This window comes from Manihot esculenta, chromosome 18, assembly GCF_001659605.2.
Source record: "Manihot esculenta cultivar AM560-2 chromosome 18, M.esculenta_v8, whole genome shotgun sequence".
Lineage (NCBI taxonomy): Eukaryota > Viridiplantae > Streptophyta > Magnoliopsida > Malpighiales > Euphorbiaceae > Manihot > Manihot esculenta.
Window position 1 is genome coordinate 24,947,121 of NC_035178.2, and position 22,360 is coordinate 24,969,480.

A 22,360-nucleotide genomic window follows, 5' to 3' on the forward strand; every position below is an offset into this window, starting at 1 on the left:
AGGATCCCCTTGTTGTCAAATCTGAACTCACTGGCCTTGCCTGACTGAACAGTCCTGGCAATCTTCACTAACTCTGGGTCCTCATGCTGTTTCTGAGCCACTTGCTCCAGAAACACAGGTGTCACTCTCATCTGGGCCACTAAAGCACCGGTACCAGACAACTCCAACTGTAGACCTTCATCAATGAGCTTGCAAAACTCCTTCACCACTGGTCTCCTCTCTGCCGTGATGTGGGATAGACTGCCTAGTGACTTCCGACTTAGGGCGTCTGCCACGACATTCGCCTTTCCCGGATGATACTGAATCTTGCAATCATAGTCACTCAGCAGCTCTACCCATCTCCTCTGTCTCAAGTTCAAATCTGTTTGACTCAGGATGTACTGCAGGCTCTTATGATCTGTAAAGATCTCACATTTTACCCCATAGAGGTAGTGCCTCCACATCTTGAGTGCAAAGATTACTGCTGCCATCTCAAGGTCATGTGTGGGGTAATTCAACTCATGCTTCTTCAGCTGCCTAGAAGCATACGCAATCACCCTCTCCTTCTGCATCAGTACACAACTTAGTCCCACACGGGACGCATCACAAAAGACTGCAAAGTCCTCATCACTAGATGGCAGAGCTAACACTGGTGCTGAAGTCAACCTCTTCTTAAGCTCTTCAAAACTCTCTTCGCACTGGTCGATCCATAGAAACTTCTGATTCTTCCTGGTTAGTCTGGTCAGAGGAGCTGCTATTTTCGAGAAGTCCTGAACGAACCTCCTGTAGTAACCTGCCAAACCCAAGAAACTCCTGATCTCCGTCACTGAAGTGGGTCTAGGCCAGTTAGCCACAGTTTCTGTCTTCTTGGGGTCCACCTCAATCCCATTCTCTGACACTACATGCCCCAAGAACGAAATGCTCCTCAGCCAGAACTCACATTTAGAGAACTTGGCATACAAGCCATGTTCCCTCAAGGTCTGCAAAACCAACCGCAGATGATGGGCATGCTCCTCTGCATTCCTGGAATACACTAAGATATCATCTAAGAAGACTAACAAAGTGATCCAGGTATTGACTAAACACTCTATTCATGAGATCCATGAATGCTGCAGGGGCGTTAGTTAACCCGAACGGCATTACAAGGAACTCAAAATGCCCATATCTGGTCCTGAAGGCTGTCTTTGGCACATCCTTTTCCCTTATCCTTAGCTGATGGTACCCCGATCTCAGATCTATTTTGGAAAAACAACCTGCTCCAGCTAGCTGGTCAAATAGATCGTCGATCCTAGGCAACGGGTACTTATTCTTGGTAGTGACTTTGTTCAACTGCCTGTAGTCGATACAAAGTCTAAGGGATCCATCCTTCTTTCTCACGAATAAAACTGGTGCACCCTAAGGTGAAGTGCTCGGTCGGATGAAGCCCTTTTCTACCAACTCTTGCAACTGTTCCTTCAATTCCTTCAACTCAGCTGGAGCCATCCTGTAGGGAGGGATAGAGATCGGTCGGGTTCCAGGCATCAATTCTATCTCGAACTCTATCTCCCTAGCAGGTGGTAAACCTGGTAGCTCGTCTGGGAAGACGTCTAGAAACTCTCTAACCACTGGCACCGAGGCGGGCTCTCTAACCTGACTGCTAAGCTCTCTCACATGAGCCAAATACCCCTGACATCCCTTCCTAAGCGACCTACGAGCATGAAGAGCTGATATCAGACCTCTAGGTGTACCCCTCCTGTCTCCTCTGAAGACAACCTCAGACCCATCCTGACCTCTGAACCTAACTACCTTGTCTCTGCAGTCCAAGGTAGCACCGTGGGTAGATAACCAGTCCATCCCTAGAATGACGTCAAAATCTGTCAAATCTAGAACCACTAGGTCGGCGGACAAGCATCTTCCCTCAACAAACACAGGACTACACTGGCAGACTGACTCTGCCACTGATGGATCACACTTGGGTCCACTGACCCAGAGAGGACACTCTAGCTCAGAGATCATCAACCCCAACCTCTGAACGGCTCTCGGGGAAATAAAAGAATGAGATGCACCAGGGTCCATCAAGGCATACACATCTGAACAACCAATGACTAAATTACCTGCCACCACGGTGTTAGATGCATCTGCCTCCTGCTGAGTCATCGTGAAGATCCGTGCTGGAGCTGATGGACCTTCACCTCTGAAACCCGCTGAAGAAGAGGCTGCCCCTCTCCCTCTGCCTCTGCCACTGTCCTGAGTCATGGCTGGAGCTGCTGGCTGAGCCACACTACCTGAAGCTGTCTGCTGAGACTGTGCTCTAAAAGCTGCCCTAGGACACTCCCGAGCCATGTGTCCCTCTTGCCCGCATCTAAAGCAGGCTGCTGTCCCAGCCCGACAAACTCCCCTGTGTAGCCTACCACACTTTGCACAAACTGCATTATCCGCGCCAGAGCTTGAGCCACTCCCTAGTCCCAGACTGGACTTGACCTTGTTCCAAAACTTGTTCTTCTTGGGCTTCCTAGTGGTGTTACTCCACTTTTTACTACCTGAAGCTGCTGCACTGAAAGAAGAAGAGCCTGGGGTCTTAGAACCAGAAGGCTGTGCCACTGACTGCTTAACTGTTCCCTGAACGATGGCACTGGCCTCCATTTTCCGGGCCATATCTACTATGGCGTGGAAGCTCTCCCTATCTGCTGACTGGATCAAGGAGGAATATCTAGAGTGAGGTTTCATGATATACCTCCTTGACCTTTTCTGGTCTGAGTCAAGATTTTGCCCTGCAAATGGCAACAGCTCCAAGAATCTGTCTGTGAACTCCTCTACACCCATCTCATCGGTCTGCCTCAACTGCTCAAACTCTATCATCTTCATCTCCCTTGAACTATCTGGGAAAGCCCATCCTGCAAACTCGTTTGCAAACTCCTCCCAAGACATGCTGTCTACTCTGGGGTTCACATAATTCTTGAACCACTCTCGTGCCTTCTTACACTTAAGAGTGAACCCAGCCATCTGAATGGCTCTACTGTCATCAGCCCCAATCTCATCTGTGATCACCTTAACCCTTTCAAGATGCACAAATGGGTCATCCCCTTTTTCATACTGAGGAGCACCCAATTTCATGTAGTCGGTCATCTTGACCTTGCTCCCACTGGCTGAGCTAGGTCTAGGAGGTTGAGCAACTGGGGCTGCTGGTTCTGTAGGTGGTGGAGGTGGTGCAACATTTTCTGAGGTAGGATTTGGATAGTAAGGTGGGGGTGGATACATTGGGTATTGTGAATATGGTGGGTAGTATGGTGGGTATGGCATCTGTGTGGGATAAGGGGTGAAACTAGGGTAATCCGATGTACCTCCCATCGAATACCCGGGATGTTGTGAGAAGTGTGGGTAGTGGGGTGGCTGAACAAATCCCGAGGCCTGAGTGCCTCCTTGGGACTCTCCCATTCCCTCTTCTGATATGCTAACTCCCAAACTGCCATCCCTCCTCTGCTCTACATCCATATCATCCCCCATGTCCTCAGACGCTCCTCCCTGAACTGTTCCTCTGACTGATCTGCTTCTACCCAGATCCAAAGACCTTCTAGGGTCTCTTACTGCGCTTTCTCGGTTAGACCTACTAGACATTGCCCTAGGCAATGCTGGAGGACGGGCGCTCATGCCCTCATCCTCAGGTGGCACTCCAGTCAATCTTGCTGATCGACGAGTTCCCCTCATTCTGTTTTCTGAAAGGCAGCACATAACAAGCAAACATTAGCATCATATGGTTCATGTGGGCACACATGAACCCTCATCACATACATCACATATCATAGCATATCATTAATGCACATGCATATTATCATGGCATTTCACATCATCAAACAAGACGGGACTCCACATCCTATCCTAGTGGACATGATCTTCCTATTGTGCTTGACCTTCTATAACATCTATGAGCCCGACACTCTAGGTTCGACCATATGAACCTAGGGCTCTGATACCATTCTGTAACGACCCGAAAATCGGACCGCTACTGGCGCTAGGATCCGGGTCGACTTAAGGCCGCCGGGACCCGTAGCAAGCCTAACATACATCCTGAAAACCTGATTAATCCCATACATGATCAACAACATACATAAAAATTTAAAACTTTTCTTTCATTCATTCCTCATACACCAAACTCAACCTGTGCATGCACTAAACGTACTCATAATCATAAACTTGACCCCTCTGTGGGATCTCATCAATGCCCCAATGGGCGATACATCATAAGTTGAGTTGGTTAAACATAAACATCAATAGACATTAAGATCATGTATCAACAAGGGATTACAATAAACTATGGTCAGGCCCACTTCTAAACCTCAATATCATTATACATAACATAACTATTTAACTTTACATCATCTTACAATTTATCATGTCCACTTTCTAACTATTACAAACATAGGACTTTACTCTTCTTGACTTCTCTGTCTAGCCCGTACCTGCAATCCTGGGGGATTAGGGAAAAGGGGTGAGCTACAAGAGCCCAGTGAGCAGAATAATGGAAAACATTTAAATCTCATGCCATCATGTAATGCAACACATCACAACAAATCACATCTCGGATGGTATTGTCACCAATAGTCCTCTACATTCCAAAGTGCCGGGACGTAGAATGGGTACAACCGGTCTTTCTCTTAACATAACATATCATAACATACCAATGTGCCAGGGATGTAGAATGGGTACAACCTGGACTTCCATACCATCTCATGCCATAGCATCATCATATCATATGAGGACTAAAGGATCATTCAATAACCGATCCACATCAACATCATAAATGCAATGCAACATATTCGTGAATTCTAATGCAAACAACCTAATTCATCACATGGCATTCATGATGCATGAACATGCTCAACTATGTAATTCATTTGCTTTAAAAACATAAAGGTTTATTCTACTCACCTCTGGTCGAAGCTCTACTGACTCAGAAGCAGCTGGACTCACTGCTGGGGTCCTCGGTTCCTCGGGTCCGAACCTACACAGGTGGACTCAAATGAGGGACCAAACAACTAGAACATAACTCTAAAAATATCCCCCAAAAATCCCCTAAAACACCTCAAAACAATCATGCAAAAACATGCAAAGGAAGACAGAACAGGGCAGGTTCGGCGGCACCTTCGGCAGCCGAAAGTCCCTCCAGAGCCGAAACCCAGGCAGGTTCGGCGGCACCTTCGGCAGCCGAAAGTCCCAGACAGAGACGAAAGTCTCTTTTCGGGGGCAACTTCGGCAGCCGAAAGGCCTGCCTCCCCAGCCATGTTCGGCGGCCGAAAGTGCCTTCGGCTGCCGAACCTGGTTTCTGCCAAAGGGCAGAAACTTGGCTCCTCTAGGCACATTTGCCTCCCAACTCTTCCAACATGCATATAACTCATTCAAATCATGCAAATATACATACATTGGTTCCTAGGGGCCTCAAACTAACTTAAACCCCAACTACAACACACAACAACAACACAATCCAACATACATTGTTCAAAACATAACATTAACTCAAAAACCTAACTATGAGCTAAACATGCATTCTACCCCATAGATCTTGCATAAAACTTACTTTAAACATAAAATGAGCTTAAGATCGGCTCTTACCTCTTGAAGATCGAGAGAGAGACGTCCTAAACTCGGAGGTGGGAGATTTTGAGTTCTTGAACCTCAAAGCTCCAAAACTTGCTTTAAACTCGAAAATCTTCAAAACAATGTAAAAGCTTGTGAAAATCTTGAAAAATTTGAAGGAAAGAACTCAAGGGTGGTGAGGAACGGCGGGAGGGCTCACCTTGGCCGAAAATGGGGAGAAAGCTCGCCCATTTCGGCTAAGGGGCTCTTTTATAGTGGCTGGCCAGGCCACATTCGGGAGCCGAACGTGCCCCCGCATGCATGCCATGTTCGGCGGCCGAACTTGAGGTTCGGCGGCCGAACCTGGGCTTCCCTCACCTATGCCTTCGGGGGCCTAAGGCTCACCCGAAAAGCATGCATGTTCGGCGGCCGAACTTTAAGTTTCGGCGGCCGAACTTTAAGTTTCGGCGGCCGAACCTGAGTTTTCCTCCAAGGTTGTTTTTATTCCAAAAACTCATTTCCTCTTTACTTAAAATCATCAAAAACATTAAAATATTTTATGAAAATATGGTTTTACCCTTCTAGAGGTCTCCGACATCCGAGATTCCACCAGACGGTAGGAATTCCGATACCGGAGTCTAGCCGGGTATTACATACAAAGGAGGATGCACCATCTTTACCACCACCCGTCAAAGAGTTGTTGAAGGAGTTTCCTAAGATAGTGGAGGAATCATCCAAGCTTCCACCCCTGCGGGATATCCAACATTAGATTGATCTCATTCTTGGATCAAAATTACCGAATCTATCTCATTACAAGATGAGTCCAAAGGAAAGTGAAATCCTCCAAGAACAGGTGGAAGAATTACTGAAAAAGGGGCATATTCGGGAGAGCATTAGCCCCTGCGGAGTACCTGCCCTATTAGTTCCAAAGAAAGATGGGACTTGGAGAATGTGCGTGGATAGCAGGGCCATCAACAAAATTACAGTTCAATATCGATTTCCTATCCCACGATTGGATGACATGCTAGATCAGCTATCCGGGGCTAAAATCTTTTCTAAAATCGACCTCAAAAGTGGTTATTACCAAGTTCGGATCAAGGAGGGAGATGAATGAAAGACTGCCTTCAAGACTAAGGAAGGCTTGTATGAGTGGCTGGTTATGCCTTTTGGTTTAACAAATGCACCTAGCACTTTTATGCGACTCATGAACCAGGTTTTGCGTCCTTTCTTGTGCAAATTTGTGGTTGTTTATTTTGATGACATTTTGATATTTAGTCGCAGTGAGGAAGAACATCTATAGCATCTCCGTCAAGTCATAACGGCCCTACAAGAAAGTGAGCTGATTATCAATCTTAAGAAGTGTATCTATATGACGGAGCGCGTTCTGTTCCTGGGATTTATTGTTAGTGCAAAAGGGATACATGTTGATGAGGCGAAGATAGAAGTAATGCGGAATTGGCCCATCCCTAAAACTATTTCTGAAGTTCGCAGCTTTCATGGCCTTGCCACTTTCTACCGACGGTTTATCAGAAATTTCAGCAGCATCGTTGCCCCTATCACAGATTGCTTGAAGAAAGAGAGAGTGCAGAAATTTGCATGGACTGAAGCTGCCAACAAGAGCTTTGAAGAGATTAAAGATAAGCTTACTTCTGCCCTTATTCTTGCTCTACCTGATTTCGATAAACTGTTTGAGATTGAATGTGATGCTTGTGGAGTTGAGATTAGAGGAGTATTGTCACAGTCTAAAAGGCCTCTTGCCTTCTTTAGTGAGAAACTGAATGAAGCTAGAAAGAAGTGGTCTACTTATGAGCAGGAACTATATGCAGTATTCTGGGTTTTTAAAACTTAGGAACAGTATTTAATGGGATGAGAATTTATTGTTCACACAGATCATCAGTCTTTGATCCATTTTAAAACTAAAAAACATGTGAATAAGATGCATGCCCGATGGGCAGCTTACTTTGGAGCCTTTTATTATGTCATCAAACATAAGGCTGGCTATAGTAATAAGGTGGCAGATGCTTTGAGTAGGAGGGCTGCTCTATTGATTACAGTTAATCAAGAGGTTGTAGGTTTTGAATTCCTGAAGGAGTTGTATGCTACAGATGATGATTTTGCTGATATATAGGCTAGAGTCTAGACTCACCAGCCTACTGATGGGTTCTTGATACATGATGACTTTCTTTTTAAGGAGAACAGGTTATGCATCTCTCGATCTTCCTTGCGGGAAAAGTTGATTCGCGAGATCCATGGAGGAGGGTTGAGTGGTCATTTGGGGCGTGAAAAGACTACTGCTGGATTGGAGGAGCGTTTTTACTGGCCTCAATTAAAAAAGAATACAGGTCGGATGGTTCAGAAGTGCCCAGTGTGTCAAACTCAGAAGGGACATTCGCAGAATACCGGCTTATACACTCCACTGCCTATTCCGGCCCATCCTTGGGAGGACTTGTCTATGGATTTTGTTCTTGGTCTTCCACGTACTCAACGTGGATCTGATTCCATTTTTGTTGTTGTTGACAGGTTCTCTAAAATGGCGCATTTCATTTCCTGTAAGAAAACTAATGATGCTTCTCATGTAGCAAAACTGTTTTTCCAGGAGATTGTTCGCTTACATAGTGTCCCCAAGACCATTACTTCTGACAGAGATGTGAAGTTTCTAGCTCACTTTTGGGTGACTTTATGGAAACGTTTTGGGACTGAACTTCAATACAGCAGTGCTGCCCATCCCCAAACTGATGGACAAACTGAAGTCGTGAACCGAATGCTTGGCAATCTTCTACGCTGCATCTGCAGTAACAAGAAAACTGCTTGGGATCTTGCTCTTGCCCAAGCAGAATTTGCTTACAACAGTGCGATTCACAGCTCCACAAAGATGTCACCGTTTGCTGTTGTGTACAGGAAAGTCCCAGCGCATACAGTTGATCTTATCGTACTTCCCAAAGGTTATCACAACAGTCTTGCAGCAAGCAACCTGGCAAAGCAGCACGTGGATATTTTCAAGCAAGTACAACAATGCCTTACGAAAGCCAATGATAAATATAAAGCTACAGTTGATAAACATAGGCGTTTCAAATCCTTCAATGTCGGTGATCAAGTTATGGTGTATTTACGCAAGGAGCGTGGTGGAGGACAGAAAAAGCTTGACGCCAAGAAGATTGGTCCATTCCGGATCATTCAGAAGATTAATGACAATGCCTATGTTCTTGACCTCTCACAAGAAATGAAAATTTCCAAGACGTTTAATGTGGCGGATCTATTTCAGTACTATCCTGATGAAGACAACTCGAGGTCGAGTTCTTTACAAGTGGAAGGGAATGATATGGAGTAGTTAGCCTTGGACTTTACGGCAGACTTGGACCGGGCCTAACTTTTGCTGCCGACATCCGATAGAGACCCACGATAGCTTTTCGAAAAGGAAATTTCGAGACGCACGACTTTCAAAAGTGTGACAAGGGCCATAGGCCTATCACAAAGTTCGATATGGAAATTCCACCGTTTAGGGGGTCAATTTTGCAGTTTAATTATTTTTTTAGATATTTTAGGTATTTTCATAATTTTACATATTAGGGTTTTATTTCTATTATAAATAGCCTCTCTTGGTTATTAGAAAACACTTTTCAATCTTTGAAAAATTTCAATAAGACTTTTAGTCTTTTATCCTATCTTTTCTCTTATTTCGTCTTAGCCAAACGATATTGGTTGAAACTCCTGACGGAGTCTAAATAGTCCTTTATCACTTTTGTCATGAGGAGCAACGACCCATCTATTGGGATGAGCAACGACTAGGAGCAACTATCTTCTATCATAAGGGTTGCCTTTAAACTGTGAAAAAAAGAAACCGAATAAGAAGAAGAAAAAGAAGAAGAAGAAAAAAGGCAAGAGAGGCTAGAGGGATTCAAGGCATGAGGGCGAAGAGAGAGGATAAGGAAAGTGACTACATAAATAGAAAATGAGAAGAGATAGGGTTTTGTTAGGTTCATTATATATGGGTGGTTCAATTTAGTTTTCTCCTTGATTTCAGTTATTTAATCAAATGGAACCAAAAATCAAAATTTTAAAAAATCAGTAATCAAAGTAAATAGACCAAATAACCAAATTGAAATTTTTTTGTTAAAAATCGAAAATTGCTCAACCCCACTTAGTAGATGTTCTATTTCTAAAGTAACGAATAAGTATGAAAAATATTATATGACAAAATATTATTGTACAAATGACTATAAAATTGTTCACAGTTATCAGACGTCTCATTGGTCATGACTAATCCAAATTAGATAGTCACCTCTGTCTATCTTTGTTGGTTGGCATAGTGATGCCAATAATAGTAGAGTGGTGAACCACTTACCATAGGACATAGGATGTCTAGACAGACATGTGGACACTTATGGTGATATGTTGTCCAAGCATGTGACGATAATGATGAGGAACATACGGAGTAATATCCGTTTAAATTTAGGTTTTGGAAATTTAATAAGGGTAAAATGGGCTCTTTATAAATAAAATATTAAGTATGCTTTAAAATGTATTCTTTTAAGGAATTAAAAAATATATTTTCAAGAATTTTCAGGTTAGGCTGCCAAACCTTAAGGTTAGGCTGCCAAATGTGCTTTGAATAGCACACTCATAAATAACTTCCAACTCGAAATGGAGAGAAATTTTTCTCTATTTCTGGCAGAAGTGATTACCAACATTTTTTCCATCTTTCCTCTTCAAATTTTATGGTAAATCTACTTACTTTTGAAGAAATCAAACCTTGTTTTGAAGTTTTTGAATGGGATTCAAGTTTTGGAAAGCACTTTCATAACCCTCCTCCCTTCCTCACCTTGATCTTGCATCCCTATTGTAATACCCGGCTAGACTCCGGTATCGGAATTCCTACCGTCCGGTGGAATCTCGGATGTCGGAGACCTCTAGAAGGGTAGAACCATGCTTTCATAAAATGTTTTCATGTTTTTAATGGTTTTAAAGTATGAAACTAAATGAGTTTTTGCATGAAAAGTCTTTGGAGGAAAACCCAAGTTCGGCCGCCGAAAGTCAAGTTCGGCCGCCGAATGTGCATGCGTTTTGGAGGCACGTTAGGCCCCCGAAAGCATGAGTGAGGGCAGTCCAGGTTCGGCCGCCGAAAGTCAAATTCGGCCGCCGAACATTGCATGGATGCGGAGGCACATTCGGCCCCCGAACGTGGCCTGGCCAGCCACCTATAAAAGGGGCACTTAGCCGAAATGGGCGAGCTTTCTCCCATTTTCGGCCACAGCAAGCTTCCGACCTTCCCTTTGCAAATCTAGTGTTCTTCTTCCAAATCTCTTCCATTTTTCTTGAGTTTTAAACTCACATTGCAAGTTTTGAACATTTAAATCAAGTTTTGGAGCTTTGGGAACTCAGGAGCTCATTTTCGTGGATCTCCAAGTTTAGGTCGTCTCCCTCTCGATCTTCAAGAGGTAAGAGCCGATCTTAAGCTCCTCATGTGTTTTAAGTAAGTTTTAAGTGATTTTATGGGGTAGAATGGCATGTATAGGGTTGTATGAGTTTTTTAAGCAAATGTTAGGTTTTATGTGATTCTTGAACAATGTGGCATGTTTGAGTATGCTTGAAGTGTTGTAGTTGGGGTATTTGATGTTTTGAGGCCCCTAGGAACTTGTATGCATGATTTGGTTGAGATATATGCATGATTGGTGAGTTTGGAGGCGAAAATGCACAAAGGAGCCAAGTTTCTGCCCTTTGGCAGAAACCAGGTTCGGCAGCCGAAGGCACGTTCGGCCGCCGAACATGGCTGGGGAGGCAGGCCTTTCGGCTGCCGAAGTTGCCCCCGAAAAGAGACTTTCGTCTCTGTCTGGCACTTTCGGCCGCCGAAGGTGCCGCCGAACCTACCTGAGTTTCGTCTCTGTCTGGGACTTTCGGCCGCCGAAGGTGCCGCTGAAAGTGCCCTGTTCAGCCACTTCATGCATATCTCTATGTGATATTTTCAGGATGCTTTAGGGGGTTTTTGGGGGATATATTAGAGTTATGTTTATGTATGTTTGGTCCCTCATTGGAGTCCACCCGTGTAGGTTCGGACCCGAGGAACCAAGGACCCCAGCAGTGAGCCAGCTGCTACAGAGTTTGTCAGAGTCAGCCAGAGGTGAGTGGAACTAAACTTAACCTTTTAAATTAAGAAATGAAATGCTTTTATCATGTTTCATGCATCATGATCATATTATAGGTTGTTTGCATTAGAATTCACGACTATGCCGCATTGTATTGTTGTGATAGATGACAGTGGATGGACATTAGGATGATTCATTAGCCTTCTGAATACGAAGTCCTGTGGTGCCCATAATAGGGCCGGGCAATACGAAGTCCTGTGGTGCCCATAATAGGGCCGGGCAATAACTCCGAGTACGAAGTCCTGTGGTGCCCATAATAGGGCCGGGCAATACGAAGTCCTGTGGTGCCCATAATAGGGCCGGGCATGGAGTTGAGGGATTTTTGAATCAGTCCATCCGTGGTGTGATTTGTTTGTGCAGTGACGCATTTCATGATAGCATGTTTTAAATATTCTTTTTATAGTTCTACTCACTGGGCATCTAGCTCACCCCTCTCCCCTAACCCCCAGGTTTGCAGGTACGGGATAGATAGAGAAGGCAAGAAGAGAAAAAGTCATATGTATGAAATAGTTAGTTTGTGGACATGACAATTGTATTATGATGAAATGTAAAAATATTCAGTATGTTATGTAATGAGGTTATTGAGGATAGAGTTGTGCTTGACCACAGTATATTGTTAATCCTTTTTGTATGTACATGATCTTATGTTATGATGTTTATGTAAACTAACTCAACACAGGTTGTTTTGCCTTTGAGGCTTGATGAGATCCCACAAAGGGACTATGTTGTGTACATGCTCAGAGTATACACAGGTTGAGTTAGTTGATGACAATATGTATGAAGAAAAGTTTTATCTTTTTATGTATATGGTTGATCATGTATGGGATTATACAGGTTTACAGGTTATATGTTTGGCTTGCTACGGGTCCCGGCGGCCTTAAGCCGATCTGGATCCTAGCGCCGGTAACGGTCCGATTTTCGGGTCGTTACAGAGTGGTATCAGAGCCCTAGGTTCACATGGTCGGACCTAGAGTGTCGGGCTCATAGATGTTATAGAAGGTCAAGCACAATAGGAAGGTCATGTCCACTAGGATAGGATGTTGAGTCCTGTCTTGTATGATGATGTGAAATGCCATGATTTTGTACATGTGCATTGATGATATGTTATGTATGCTATGTATGTGATGAGGGTTCATGTGTGCCCACATGAACCATATGATGCTAATGTTTGCTTGTTATGAGCTGTTTTTCAGAGAATAGGATGAGAGGAACTCGTCGATCTGCGCGATTGACTGGAGTGCCACCTGAGGATGAGGGCACGAGCGCCCGTCCTCCTACATTGCCTAGGGCAATGTCTTGTAGAGCCAACAGAGAGAGAGTGTCAAGGGACCCTAGAAGGTCTTTTGATGCTAGCAGAAGGGGGACAAATAGAGGAGGAAGTTCTTCAGATGTGAGGGAGGTTATGGAAGAGGATCAGAGGAGGGATGGGAACCTGGATGTGAGCATGCAGGAAGAAGGGACAGGGGAGTCACAGGGAGGCGTTCAGGCCTCGGGGTATGGTTTTCCACCCCATTATCCACCCTTCCCACAGGGTTTAGGGTATCTGATGGGAGGCACATCGGATTACTCCAGCTTTAACCCCTACCCTACCTACATGCCTTATCCACCTTTCTATCCACCCTATACACAGTACCCAGCTTATCCACCCTCACCCTTCTATCCAAACCCGGCAAACCCCACATCGGGAAATGCTGCACCTCCACCTCCACCACCTACAGAACCAGCAGCCCCAGTTACTCAACCTCCTAGACCTAGCTCAGTTGATGGGAGCAAGGTAAAGATGACAGACTACCTCAAGCTAGATGCTCCCAAATACAAGTCAGGGGATGACCCCTTTGAGTATCTGAGAGTAGTGAAGACAATAACTGATGAGCTAGGGGCAAGTGACAGCAGGGCCATTCAGATGGCAGGGTTCACTTTAAAGTGCAAGAAGGCACGGGAATGGTTCAAGTGTTATGTGGACCCGAGACTAGACGGTATGACATGGGAAGAATTTGTGAATGAGTTCGCTGGATGGGCTTTTCCAGACAGTTCTAGAGAACTGAAAATGATTGAGTTTGAGCAACTGAGGCAGTCAGAGCACATGAGTGTAGAGGAGTTCACGGACAAATTCTTGGAGCTATTGCCTTTTTCAGGGCAAGCTCTAGATTCAGATACGAAGAAAGCCAAGAAATATGTTATGAAGCTGCATTCCAGGTACTCCTCGTTGGTTCAGTCAGCTGAGAGAGAAAGTTTCCACACTGTGGTGGATATGGCTCGAAGAATGGAGGCAAGTGCTATAGTTGAAGGGTCAGTGAAGCAGTCAGTGACCCAGTCTTCAGGGGTTAAGACCCCAAGCAGAGGAGGACCAGGTTTCTCTTCTCAGAGCTCAGGTAAGAAGAGGTGGGATAGCACCACCAAGAAGCCGAAGAAGAATAAGTTTTGGAACAAGTTGAAATCCGGTCTGGGATTTGGCGGTGGCTCGAGCTCAGGCTCAGATGGTACAGAATGCCAGAGATGTGGAAGACCACACAGGGGAGTGTGTCGAGCTGGGACTAATGCATGTTTCAGATGTGGACAGGAGGGACACATAGCTCGGGATTGTCCTAGAGCGCCTTTTATGGGCCAGCCCCAGCAGACAGCTTCTGGTAGTGTGGCACAGCCAGCAGTTCCAGCCACAACTCAGGGCAGTGGCAGAGGTAGAGGGAGAGGGGCAGCCTCTTCTTCTGGTTCCCGAGGTGAAGGTCCATCAGCTCCAGCCAGGATCTTCACCATGACACAGCAGGAGGCTAACACATTCAACACCGTGGTGTCAGGTAATCTCGTCATTGGGTGTTCTGATGTGTATGCATTAATGGACCCGGGTGCATCTCATTCATTTATTGCTCCGAGAGCCGTTGAGAGGTTAGGTCTGATAGTCTCTGGGTTAGAGTGTCCCCTATGGGTCAGTGGACCCAAGTGTGACCCGTCAGTGGCAGTGTCAGTCTGCCAGTACAGTCCAGTTTTTATTGAGGGAAGATGCCTCTCCGCCGACCTTGTGGTTCTAGATTTGACAGACTTTGACGTCATTCTAGGGATGGATTGGCTATCTACCCATGGTGCTACCTTGGACTGCAGGGACAAGGTAGTCAAGTTCAGAGATCAGGACGGGTCAGAGGTCGTCTTCAGAGGAGACAAAAGGGGCACACCTAGAGGTCTGATATCAGCTCTTCAGGCTCGTAGGTTGCTTAGGAAGGGATGTCAGGGGTACTTAGCTCATGTGAGAGAGCTAGACAGTCAGGTCAGGGAGCCGGCCTCGGTGCCAGTTGTCAGAGAGTTTCAGGATGTCTTTCCTGATGAGCTTCCAGGTTTACCACCTGCTAGGGAGATAGAGTTCGAGATAGAGTTGATGCCTGGAACTAGACCGATCTCTATCCCTCCCTACAGGATGGCTCCAGCCGAGTTAAAGGAGTTGAAAGAGCAATTGCAAGAGCTGGTAGAAAAGGGTTTCATCCGACAGAGTACCTCGCCTTGGGGTGCTCCAGTCTTGTTCGTGAGAAAGAAGGATGGATCCCTTAGACTTTGTATCGACTACAGGCAGTTGAACAAAGTCACTACCAAGAATAGGTACCCATTGCCTAGGATCGATGATCTATTCGACCAGCTAGCCGGAGCGGGTTGTTTCTCCAAAATAGATCTAAGATCGGGGTACCATCAGCTAAGGATAAGGGATGAGGATGTGCCGAAGACAGCCTTCAGGACCAGATATGGGCATTTTGAGTTCCTTGTAATGCCGTTCGGGTTAACCAACGCCCTTGCAGCATTCATGGATCTCATGAACAGAGTGTTTAGCCAGTACCTGGATCACTTCGTTATTGTCTTCATAGATGATATCTTGGTGTATTCCAGGAATGCAGAGGAGCATGCCCATCATCTGCGGTTGGTCTTGCAGACTTTGAGGGAACATGGCTTGTATGCCAAGTTCTCTAAATGTGAGTTCTGGCTGAGGAGCATTTCGTTCTTGGGGCATGTAGTGTCAGAGAATGGTATTGAGGTAGATCCCAAGAAGACAGAAACTGTAGCTAACTGGCCTAGACCCACTTCAGTGACAGAGATTAGAAGTTTCTTAGGTTTGGCAGGTTACTACAGGAGGTTCGTTCAGGACTTCTCGAAAATAGCAGCTCCTCTGACCAGACTGACCAGGAAGAATCAGAAGTTTCTGTGGACCGACCAGTGCGAAGAGAGTTTTAAAGAGCTTAAGAAGAGGTTGACTTCAACACCAGTGTTAGCTCTGCCATCTAGTGATGAGGACTTTACAGTCTTTTGTGATGCGTCCCGTGTGGGACTGGGTTGTGTACTGATGCAGAATGAGAGGGTGATCGCTTATGCTTCTAGGCAGCTGAAGAAGCATGAGTTGAATTACCCCACACATGACCTTGAGATGGCAGCAGTAATCTTTGCACTCAAGATGTGGAGGCACTACCTCTATGGGGTAAAATGTGAGATCTTTACAGATCATAAGAGCCTGCAGTACATCTTGAGTCAGAGGGATCTGAATCTGAGACAGAGGAGGTGGGTAGAACTGCTGAGTGACTATGATTGCGAGATTCAGTACCATCCGGGTAAGGCGAATGTTGTGGCAGACGCCTTAAGCCGGAAATCACTCGGTAGTCTATCCCACATCACGGCAGAGAGGAGACCAGTGGTGAAGGAGTTCTACAAGCTTATTGAGGAAGGTCTACAGATGGAGTTGTCTGGTACAGGTGCCTTGGTAGCCCAGATGAGAGTGGCACCCGTGTTTCTGGAGCAGGTGGCTCAGAAACAGCATGAGGACCCGGAGTTAGTGAAAATTGCCAGGACTGTTCAGTCGGGCAATGATAGTGAGTTCAGATTCGACAGCAAGGGGATCCTCCACTATGGGAGCAGAATATGTGTACCAGATGACATTGGGCTAAAAGGAGACATTATGAGAGAGACTCATAATGCAAGATACAGCATTCACCCCGGAGCCACCAAGATGTATCAAGATTTGAAGAAAGTTTATCGGTGGCCAGCGATGAAGAAAGAAGTGGCATAGTTTGTGTCCGCCTGCGAAGTATGTCAGAGGGTGAAGCTGGAACATCAGAAGCCGGCTGGAATGCTTAACCCGCTACCTATTCCAAAATGGAAATGGGAGAATATAGCTATGGACTTCGTAGTGGGGTTACCGACGGCGTCCAACAGAGTGGACTCCATATGGGTGATTGTGGACAGACTCACCAAATCTGCTCACTTCATTCCTGTCAGGAGTGGCTACTCTGTGGACAAGTTGGCGCAGGTATATGTAGATGAGATCGTCAGGCTGCATGGGGTTCCTGTTTCGATAGTGTCAGATAGAGGGCCCCAGTTCACCTCCAGGTTTTGGCGGAGTCTGCAGAATGCCATGGGTACTAGGTTGGATTTCAGTACTGCCTTCCACCCCCAGACTGATGGACAGTCAGAAAGGACCATCCAGACTATCGAGGATATGCTCAGAATGTGTGTGCTAGACTTTGGCGGTTCTTGGAGGTAGCATCTACCTTTGGTGGAGTTTGCCTACAACAACAGCCATCATGCTAGCATCGGGATGGCTCCATATGAAGCTTTGTATGGAAGGAAGTGCAGATCACCTGTTTGCTGGGAGGAAGTTGGAGAAAAGGCCTTGGCAGGGCCTGAGTTGGTAGAGATCACCAGCAGGGTGGTACCCATAATCAGAGAAAGAATCAAGACTGCTGCAAGCAGACAGAAGAGCTATGCAGACGTCCGCAGGAGACAGTTAGAGTTTCAGGAGGGGGATCTGGTATTGCTCAAGGTGTCTCCAATGAAGGGAGTGGTTCGCTTCGGGAAGAAAGGTAAACTAGCCCCACGATACATCGGACCCTTTGAAATCTTGCAAAAGATTGGGAATGTGTCGTACAAGCTGGATTTACCTGCTTCGATGGAAAGAATCCATCCGGTTTTCCATGTTTCAATGTTGAGGAAGTTTGTGTCAGATCCGAGCAAGGTTCTTAGTGAGCCTGATGTGGAGGTCCAAGAGGATCTCACCTATGTTGAACAGCCAGTGCGGATCATAGACACCCAGATCAGAAAGTTAAGAAACAAGGAAATCTCGATGGTGAAAGTCCTGTGGAACCACCACAATTTAGAGGAATGCACTTGGGAGACACGGGAGTCTATGCTCCAGCAGTACCCTCATCTCTTTTAAGGTTAGATCCCTATGTGTTGATGTGTTTATGTGTTATGTTTTATGCCATGCTATGTGTGCTAGTGAGGAACATTCGGGGACGAATGTTCTTAAGGGGGGGAGAATGTAATACCCGGCTAGACTCCGGTATCGGAATTCCTACCGTCCGGTAGAATCTCGGATGTCGGAGACCTCTAGAAGGGTAGAACCATGCTTTCATAAAATGTTTTCATGTTTTTAATGGTTTTAAAGTATGAAACTAAATGAGTTTTTGCATGAAAAGTCTTTGGAGGAAAACCCAGGTTCGGCCGCCGAAAGTCAAGTTTGGCCGCCGAACGTGCATGCGTTTTGGAGGCACGTTAGGCCCCCGAAAGCATGAGTGAGGGCAGTCCAGGTTCGGCCGCCGAAAGTCAAATTCGGCCGCCGAACATTGCATGGATGCGGAGGCACATTCGGCCCCCGAACGTGGCCTGGCCAGCCACCTATAAAAGGGGCACTTAGCAGCTTTCTCCCATTTTCGGCCACAGCAAGCTTCCGACCTTCCCTTTGCAAATCTAGTGTTCTTCTTCCAAATCTCTTCCATTTTTCTTGAGTTTTAAACTCACATTGCAAGTTTTGAACATTTAAATCAAGTTTTGGAGCTTTGGGAACTCAGGAGCTCATTTTCGTGGATCTCCAAGTTTAGGTCGTCTCCCTCTCGATCTTCAAGAGGTAAGAGCCGATCTTAAGCTCCTCATGTGTTTTAAGTAAGTTTTAAGTGATTTTATGGGGTAGAATGGCATGTACAGGGTTGTATGAGTTTTTTAAGCAAATGTTAGGTTTTATGTGATTCTTGAACAATGTGGCATGTTTGAGTATGCTTGAAGTGTTGTAGTTGGGGTATTTGATGTTTTGAGGCCCCTAGGAACTTGTATGCATGATTTGGTTGAGATATATGCATGATTGGTGAGTTTGGAGGCGAAAATGCACAAAGGAGCCAAGTTTCTGCCCTTTGGCAGAAACCAGGTTCGGCAGCCGAAGGCATGTTCGGCCGCCGAACATGGCTGGGGAGGCAGGCCTTTCGGCTGCCGAAGTTGCCCCCGAAAAGAGACTTTCGTCTCTGTCTGGCACTTTCGGCCGCCGAAGGTGCCGCCGAACCTACCTGAGTTTCGTCTCTGTCTGGGACTTTCGGCCGCCGAAGGTGCCGCCGAAAGTGCCCTGTTCAGCCACTTCATGCATATCTCTATGTGATATTTTCAGGATGCTTTAGGGGGTTTTTGGGGGATATATTAGAGTTATGTTTATGTATGTTTGGTCCCTCATTGGAGTCCACCCGTGTAGGTTCGGACCCGAGGAACCAAGGACCCCAGCAGTGAGCCAGCTGCTACAGAGTTTGTCAGAGTCAGCCAGAGGTGAGTGGAACTAAACTTAACCTTTTAAATTAAGAAATGAAATGCTTTTATCATGCTTCATGCATCATGATCATATTATAGGTTGTTTGCATTAGAATTCACGACTATGCCGCATTGTATTGTTGTGATAGATGACAGTGGATGGACATTAGGATGATTCATTAGCCTTCTGAATACGAAGTCCTGTGGTGCCCATAATAGGGCCGGGCAATACGAAGTCCTGTGGTGCCCATAATAGGGCCGGGCAATAACTCCGAGTACGAAGTCCTGTGGTGCCCATAATAGGGCCGGGCAATACGAAGTCCTGTGGTGCCCATAATAGGGCCGGGCATGGAGTTGAGGGATTTTTGAATCAGTCCATCCGTGGTGTGATTTGTTTGTGCAGTGACGCATTTCATGATAGCATGTTTTAAATATTCTTTTTATAGTTCTACTCACTGGGCATCTAGCTCACCCCTCTCCCCTAACCCCCAGGTTTGCAGGTACGGGATAGATAGAGAAGGCAAGAAGAGAAAAAGTCATATGTATGAAATAGTTAGTTTGTGGACATGACAATTGTATTATGATGAAATGTAAAAATATTCAGTATGTTATGTAATGAGGTTATTGAGGATAGAGTTGTGCTTGACCACAGTATATTGTTAATCCTTTTTGTATGTACATGATCTTATGTTATGATGTTTATGTAAACTAACTCAACACAGGTTGTTTTGCCTTTGAGGCTTGATGAGATCCCACAGAGGGACTATGTTGTGTACATGCTCAGAGTATACACAGGTTGAGTTAGTTGATGACAATATGTATGAAGAAAAGTTTTATCTTTTTATGTATATGGTTAATCATGTATGGGATTATACAGGTTTACAGGTTATATGTTTGGCTTGCTACGGGTCCCGGCGGCCTTAAGCCGATCTGGATCCTAGCGCCAGTAGCGGTCCGATTTTCGGGTCGTTACACCTATAATAAGCACCAGTTTCTTTAAATGTTTTATTTGTGTTGTTTGAGTACAAGAAGTCAACCTTCTACTTTTCATGTTGATTTCAAAAAGAGGTTAGTGATTTTTTTTTTTTTGCATGAGAGAATTTTATGCTTAAACCTTTATACCTTAATTTTTTTATTGATGTTTTTTATGCATATTAATATTAATGTGATGCTTGAGTTGTTTTGAGTCTTCTAAGATGATATTAGTTGTTTTTCTAGCTTTGCATGAGTTTTCATTGAGTTTTGAAGGCTGAGAGATGTGTAGATTGGGTTTGATGTTTGAAACAAACCTAGGTTTGGCCACGGAAAATCACTTTCAACAGTAAAACTTGCACTTTAGGCAGCCATCTTTAGCTTCTAAAAGTGCCTCCAAAGGATGAATTTTCGGATCTGTTTAGGGACTTTTAGCCACTAGACTTGCCATTGAAAGCCCTTTTATTCAACCATTTCCAATCCTTCTTCTATGAGTTCTCTTGTATGCTTTTGGGAGTTTCTTAGGGGTGGTATTAAGAGTTATAAAGTTATATTTAGTTCCTCATTTGAGTCTATCTGTATAGGATTAGACTTAGGAGACTATAGAGGCCAACAATGAGATAACTGCTCTACAGCTTAGGATTTATCTAAAAGAGGTGAGTATAACTAAATTAAATTCTTTTTAAAATTAAATTAAATATTTTAAACATGCTTATATATCATGAATGCAATGAACTATTATAGGTTGCTTGTACTAGAATCACGAATATGATACATTGAATTTTCTAACTGTTGATGTTAGATGGATATTGGATGACCAATTAGCCCTCATGGATATTGGAAATGGTCAAGCTCTAGAATGTTTCTTATTTCTTTCTTGCAAGTTTGGACCAGGCCTAGACAAGCAACGTGTGGAAGCTAGCTTGGAGATGGCTTGAACCCCTGTGCATCAAAATGTTCCTCTGGTTGTTATTGCACAATAGGCTCCTTACGAACGAGGAGAGGATGAGAAGACATCTCACAGATGTTGACACCTGTGACCTATGTAATCGTGGAATAGAATCAGCCGCACATTCTAAGAGATTGTAGGGTTGCAAGGATTGTTTGGGAAAGTATCCTCCCAAAGGAAACATGGAGAGTGTTTTTTTTTTTCAGATCGCCTTGATTTACATGATTGGATCATTGTCAATCTTTGGAATAGTGTGGATAGCCTTTAGGACTTGACATGGTGCACTGTTTTTGGTGTCACTTGTTTGTGCCTTTTGAATAATCGCAATGAATGTATTCTTGGTGAACACTTTGGAGATATTCAAGTGGTGGTTCATCGTGCTTTGTTCAAAGCCAGAGAGGTCCAAGCTGCTGGTGCTAATCGCGTCACTAGAGGTGGACGAGGATGTCCACAACACGTCTATGTCAGTTGGACACCCCCCGAAGGAAGGTGCCTTGAAGATTAATGTGGATAGGGCTCTTGTTAGACAAAATGACAGTGTATCGATTGGAGGATTACTCCAGAACTCAAATGGAGCCTGGTTGAATGGATTCTCCATATAAATTGGCGGAACCTCGGCTTTAGGAACAAAACTACGAGCTATCCTTGAGGTTCTGCGACTAGTGTCCTCCTACTCGCCACACAGGTCCTTTGTGCTTGAGAGCGACTGCAAAACGACAATGGACCTGATCCATGATATGACTACTGTTCCTCCTGAGTTCAGGGATTTGATCTTGAGTATTAAGCAGTTATTGCAACCAGGCTAGCTTGTGACTTTAAAACATGTCTATAGGGAGGCTAATGAAAGTGCTGATAAATTGGCTAGGTTGGCTATCTCCGGACAAGATTGTACTTAGTGGCTTAATCATCCACTAGACAAATTAACATCATGATTGATTCAAGACAAAACAGGTTTAGGATCATTTCGCCTCTGTAACTTTAAACTTTGAGTTCAGCTCATTTTCTAAAAAAAAAAAAATTAGAGGTTACATTATAACCTACATTAAACTTTTCAAATTTAACTCATCTATTTTTAATTTTTTTAGAATATCTATTTTTAATTATAATTGCATAAATTAAAATATTAGGATTTGTTAAAGAAAATATAAAAATTGCCATTATTTAAAAATTTATTCAAAGATTTGGATTTTAGCTAATTTTATGGTATATTCCACATGGTTTTAATGGGATAAATGCA